The sequence below is a fragment of the Crocodylus porosus genome, unplaced genomic scaffold (assembly GCF_001723895.1).
Source record: "Crocodylus porosus isolate Cpor-Errol unplaced genomic scaffold, CroPor_comp1, whole genome shotgun sequence".
In the NCBI taxonomy this organism is placed as follows: Eukaryota; Metazoa; Chordata; order Crocodylia; family Crocodylidae; genus Crocodylus; species Crocodylus porosus.
The window spans coordinates 64,922,363-64,927,237 of NW_017728950.1; the positions used below are offsets into that span (position 1 = coordinate 64,922,363).

Here is a 4,875-nt window from a genome sequence, read left to right on the forward strand (position 1 = left end):
TGGTTTCCTCAGTGGGGAGGGGCTTCTGGCTGACTCATCTGTGCAGGCGCAGAGCAGCCTGAGCCCCTGTTGATTGGTTCAGGAAATTCAAACAGCATTAGTCAGGACTAGGACACTGAGGAGAGCACGTGTGCCCTCGGCTTCCCCCGACTCACCAAGCAGAGCAGCAAGACCGGCGAGCAAGGAGCCAGCAGGTGGCAGCAGCAGCACTCAGGTAAGCTGGGCCAGAGGAATAAGTCAGGCAGGGAGGGGGAAGGATGAGGGTGAGGAGAAGCCGGGCCAGCTGTAGGGAATCAGAGAAGGGATGTTTCTCCCCTCCCACCCCTATCGAGCTGTGTTGGGTAGGAGCCACACTCCCAAGTCATATGAACAGGCCCTTCAAACAGGTGTGCTCTTCATGGGTGCGCTAGAGTTTGCACGGGAGTTCACACAGGGGGGAGAGCAGGAGGAGCCTGCGACTCCATGCATCAGAGTCAGCGGCTTCAGATAGTCTTCAGGTGAGTGCGCATGAGGGAGTCTTTAATGGGGGTGGTGACTCAAACCACAGCCAGGGACCCTGCCCTGATGATGCCACCCAGATGGAGCCATTGGGTGGGTTGGTATCACCCGGGCCCCCCTGCCTGCAGCGGTTGCCTGGTGGGTCCTCGAGGGCCCAGGGGTAGTGGGAGGGCTGGAAGTCCCCCCACTTGTCCCACATTTGCAAGGATTGAGGCCCTGGAGGGGCAGGTGATGGAACTCCAGGAAGAGGTTAGCAGGCCATGGGGGATCAGGGCTGAAGAAGATGAGATTGATGGTTCTCTGAAGGACAAGATGCCTAGTGGGGAAGCAGTGAAGGAATACCCTGAAGCAGATGCAGAAGAGTGGAGGACAGTCACCTCCTGGTTCAGACCTCTTGCCATAGAGAAGGTTTTGGTGTAGTTCAGGAACAAATATGAGGCCCTGGCTGCACTGGAGGAGTGTGCAGTGGAGGAAAGTGCACTGGAGGAGCCTACAACCATCACTGAGCAAGCTGAGGTCCAGCCAGCTAACAAGAAGAAGAGACACCGCATCGTCGTAGTGGGTGACTCCCTGGTGGGAGGAATGGAGGGATCCATCTGTCACCTGGATCCCATGGTGCGAGAAGTTTGCTGCCTGTCCAGAGCCAGGATCAGCTACATCACAGCAAGGATTCCTGAACTCATCCCTCCAACAATTATCCCAGGGTTCTCATCCATGTGAGAACAAAAATGATGCAGCCAGGAGTAATCCAGACCATATCATGAGTAACTACAGGGCTCTGGGAGCCAGGCTTAGGAGGACAGTGGTGCAGGTGGTCTTCTCATCAATCCTCCTGGTCAGCAATCACAGTAGGCATCACATCATCTGTCAGAGAAGTCAACCTGTGGCTCCAGAGTTGGTGCCATCATGCGGGCTTTGGCTTCCTGGACCACAATCAGCACTTCTGTGCAAGGGATTCCCTGGGACGTGATGAGCTTCATCTCACCACAAAAGGTAAGAGTCTCTTTTCTTACATGTTGGCTGATCTCCTGCATTGGGTTTTAAACTAGGTTTGATGGGGGACAGGGAGGCAGGAGATGAAGGGAATCTAAGACCTACAATCTACAAGATATGCAACAGAACATCCCAGGTAAGTACTAATGGCCCCACTGGGCATCAGAGTGGGGCAGGGGGGCACCAAAGGCACCATTTGGAGGGCTCAAATGCCTCTATACTAATGCTAGGAGCATGGGGTAAAAGCAAGAAGAACGTGCACTTCTGCTTGCAGACAATAACTTTGATTTAGTGGGTAACAGTAACCTGGTGGGACCCTACCCATGACTGGGTAGTATGCATTGAGTGCTATAGGTTGTACTGATGGGACAGAAAGGATGGGGGGTGCTATCTAAGTTAAGGAGCATTATATATCTACCCTAATCAAAATGGGATCCGGGAGAAAAAGTTGAGGTATTGTAAGTCAGGATACATGGAGGTTGAGGGGAAAGGGACTTGGTGATAGGGGTCTGCTACAGACCATCAAATCAAGAAGAAGAACTAGACTTGGAATTCTTGAGGCAGCTCTCAGAGGCCATATGGTCTAGGAACGTGGTTGTCATTGGGGGACCTAAACTACCCTGATCATCTGCTGGGAGGAGCAGACAGCCTAATCCAACCATTCACATAGGTTCATAAAACAGCATACAAGACCTTCACCTAATGCAGGAGGTGTACAGTCCCATTATGGGGAATGCCCTACTGGATTTGGTGTTGGCTATGGGGGATGACCTGGTAGGGGAGCTGCAGATTTGTGGTCAAAATGGGGACAGTGACCACCAATCAATCGAATTCACCATATGACGTAGAGTGGGTAAGATAACTAGTAGGATGGAAATGCTTGACTTTAGGAAGGCTAACTTCAGTGTGCTCAGGAGCTTAGTCAATGATGCACTGCAGGATAGGAGTATTGGTGAGATGGGAGTCCAGGAATGGTTGTCATTCCTGAAGGAAGCGATCCTTTGGGCACAAAGGGAGACAATCCCAGTGTGAGGGAAAGGGACGAAAGGGGCCAAAAATCTCCTTGGCTAAACAGAGAAATCCAGGGAAGCCTAAGGGCAAAAAAAGAGGCATATAGACGGTGGAAGCAGGGGGAAACTACCAAGCAGGAGTATACCTACTTGGCCTGAACCTGCAGGGAGGAAATTAGAAAGGCCAAAGCAAGTACGGACCTGAGGCTGGCAACACAAAGACAACAGAAAGTCTTTTTTTAGGTATGTAGGGAGTAAAAGGAAGGTTCAGAGCCTGGCAGTTGGGGAGCAGGAGGGGAGGGAGCAGGGTGTACGTGTGCCACACACACATGCGTACCCCCTTACCTCAGTGGCGGAGGCAGCAGCTGTGGAGGAGACAGCAGTGGGGGCAGCAACAGCTGATTCCCCCTAAGGTAAGTGGGGCAGAGGGTACAGCACAGCTGAGGCAGATCCAGAGGGGAAGCCCTTCAGAGCCCTGTTAGCTTGCCTGACAGAGAGCTGTGCTCCTGAGCCACGTGCGAACAGGGCGCGGAAACAGGTGCGCTCTGTAAGGGCGTGCCGGTGTTTGCACCGGCGTTCGTGTAAGGCGGGCATGAGGTAACTGCCCAGAGCAGCACCTCTAGTGAGCAAAAGCAGTAGGACCAGCTCTGCAGACATAGTGCAGACGTGGAGCACGGCTTCCAGGGGCCCTGCCCTGGCACTGCTGCCTGCCATGGGCTGTTCTGAGGCCTCCACCCAGACAGAGCTCATGGTAGGGTCTGCGGCCCCTTACCCCCCTGTCTGTGGGGGGGGCTCGGTGGGGTCCTGGGGTAGGGTGGGGCCTGTTGGTCCCCTTGCCTGTCCCTCCTGTGCACGACTTAGGACCCTGGAGAAGCAGGTGAGGGAGGCTGAGGTGAGCAGACTGAGGGGGATCAGGGATGCAGAGGATGAAATTGATGCCTATCTCTGTCCTCTGCAGGCCTGGTCACCCACTGTACAGCCCCCACAGGAGACGCATCCAATGCAGGAGTGGCAGAAGGTGTCCAAATCCAGAGCTGCTAGGCCTAGAGTGGTGGAAGCTCCCAGGTTCCCCTAGGGAACAGGTTTGACGCCTTGGCAGCTGTGATGGAGAAAGACAGAGAAAATGCCTCTGGCAGGGACGATGCCACTCCCCACATGACAAGGAATGGGTAGAGAGTGAACACCAGCAGGAAGAAACACCAGGTCCTCATCATCAGAGACTGCATCCTATGAGGACTGGAAGGTCCCATCTGCTGGCCTGACTCAATGGCACGAGAGGTCTTCTTCATGCCTGGGGCTCGGGTTAGGGACATCACGGAGAGAATCCTGGCCTACATCCGACCTGCAGACCAGTACCCCATGGTTGTCATCCACGTGGGAATGAACGACGTGGCCAGGGGCAACCCTGACCGCATTATGAAGGAATTTTGAGGCTCTGAGGGATAAGCTAAAGGAGATGGGGGCCCAGGTGGTATTCTCCTCTCTTCTTCTGGTGAGTAGGCGGGGACGGCGACATAAGGCCTGCATTGGCAAGGTCAATCGGTGCTTACACAGTTGGTGCCACCAGGCAGGCCTGGGGTTCCTAGATAATGACCCATGCTTTCGGGTGGGGGACTTGCTGGGATGGGATGGGCTTCACCTCTCTCCTAAAGGCAAGCATGTCTTCTTTTTCAGGTTGGCTGATCTCGTACGGTGATCTTTAAACTAGCCTCACCAGGGGATGGGCCACAGGAAGACGAGGAGACACCACCTGAGCAAGACAGGTGACAAATGCAAGGAGTGCCCAGGTAAGAAACAGGGGTCCAGACAGTCTCCCAAATCGGGGGGTGGCACACATAACTATGCAAGGCCTTAAATGCCTATATACCAATGCTCGTAGTATGGGGAACAAACAGGAGGAACTTGCCCTCAAACTAACCAGTTCAAAACCCAGACATAATAGGGCTTACAGAAATGTGGTGGGATTCATCCCACAACTGGGCAGTTAGCATTAGGGGCTATAGGCTTTACAGGTGGGATAAAGAAGGAAGGAAAGGTGGGGTGTGGCGCTCTATGTCGAGGAGCAATACACATCCTCTGCCAGCAGAATGGGGTCAGAGGATGAGCAAGCTGAAGTGCTCTGGGTCAAAATACAAGGGGGCTGTGGGGAGAAGGATTTAACAGTGGAGGTCTACTACAAACCCCCCCCAGCCAAGGGGAGGAGCTGGACCAGGAATTTTAAGGCCAGCTTGCAGAGGCACTTAAGGCAAGGGATGTAGTTGTCATGGGTGATTTTAATTACCCGGACATCTGCTGGGAGGAACAGTCAGCCAGGTCAGACCGTTCCAGGAGGTTCCTGGCCGAGATACAGGACCTCCACATAATTCAGGAGGTG

The 4,875-nt window shown here is 53.9% G+C and overlaps 1 long non-coding RNA gene across 1 annotated transcript in view; it reads left to right on the plus strand.

The window, feature by feature from the left end:
• The first annotated feature begins 269 nt into the window (after positions 1 to 269).
• LOC109323347 overlaps positions 270 to 4,875 on the plus strand; it is a 5,452-nt gene continuing 846 nt past the window's right edge. The window contains exons 1-2 of the long non-coding RNA XR_002104627.1: positions 270 to 285; positions 1,058 to 1,060. This is a non-coding gene — a long non-coding RNA (uncharacterized LOC109323347). The remainder of the gene's footprint in view (positions 286 to 1,057; positions 1,061 to 4,875) is intronic.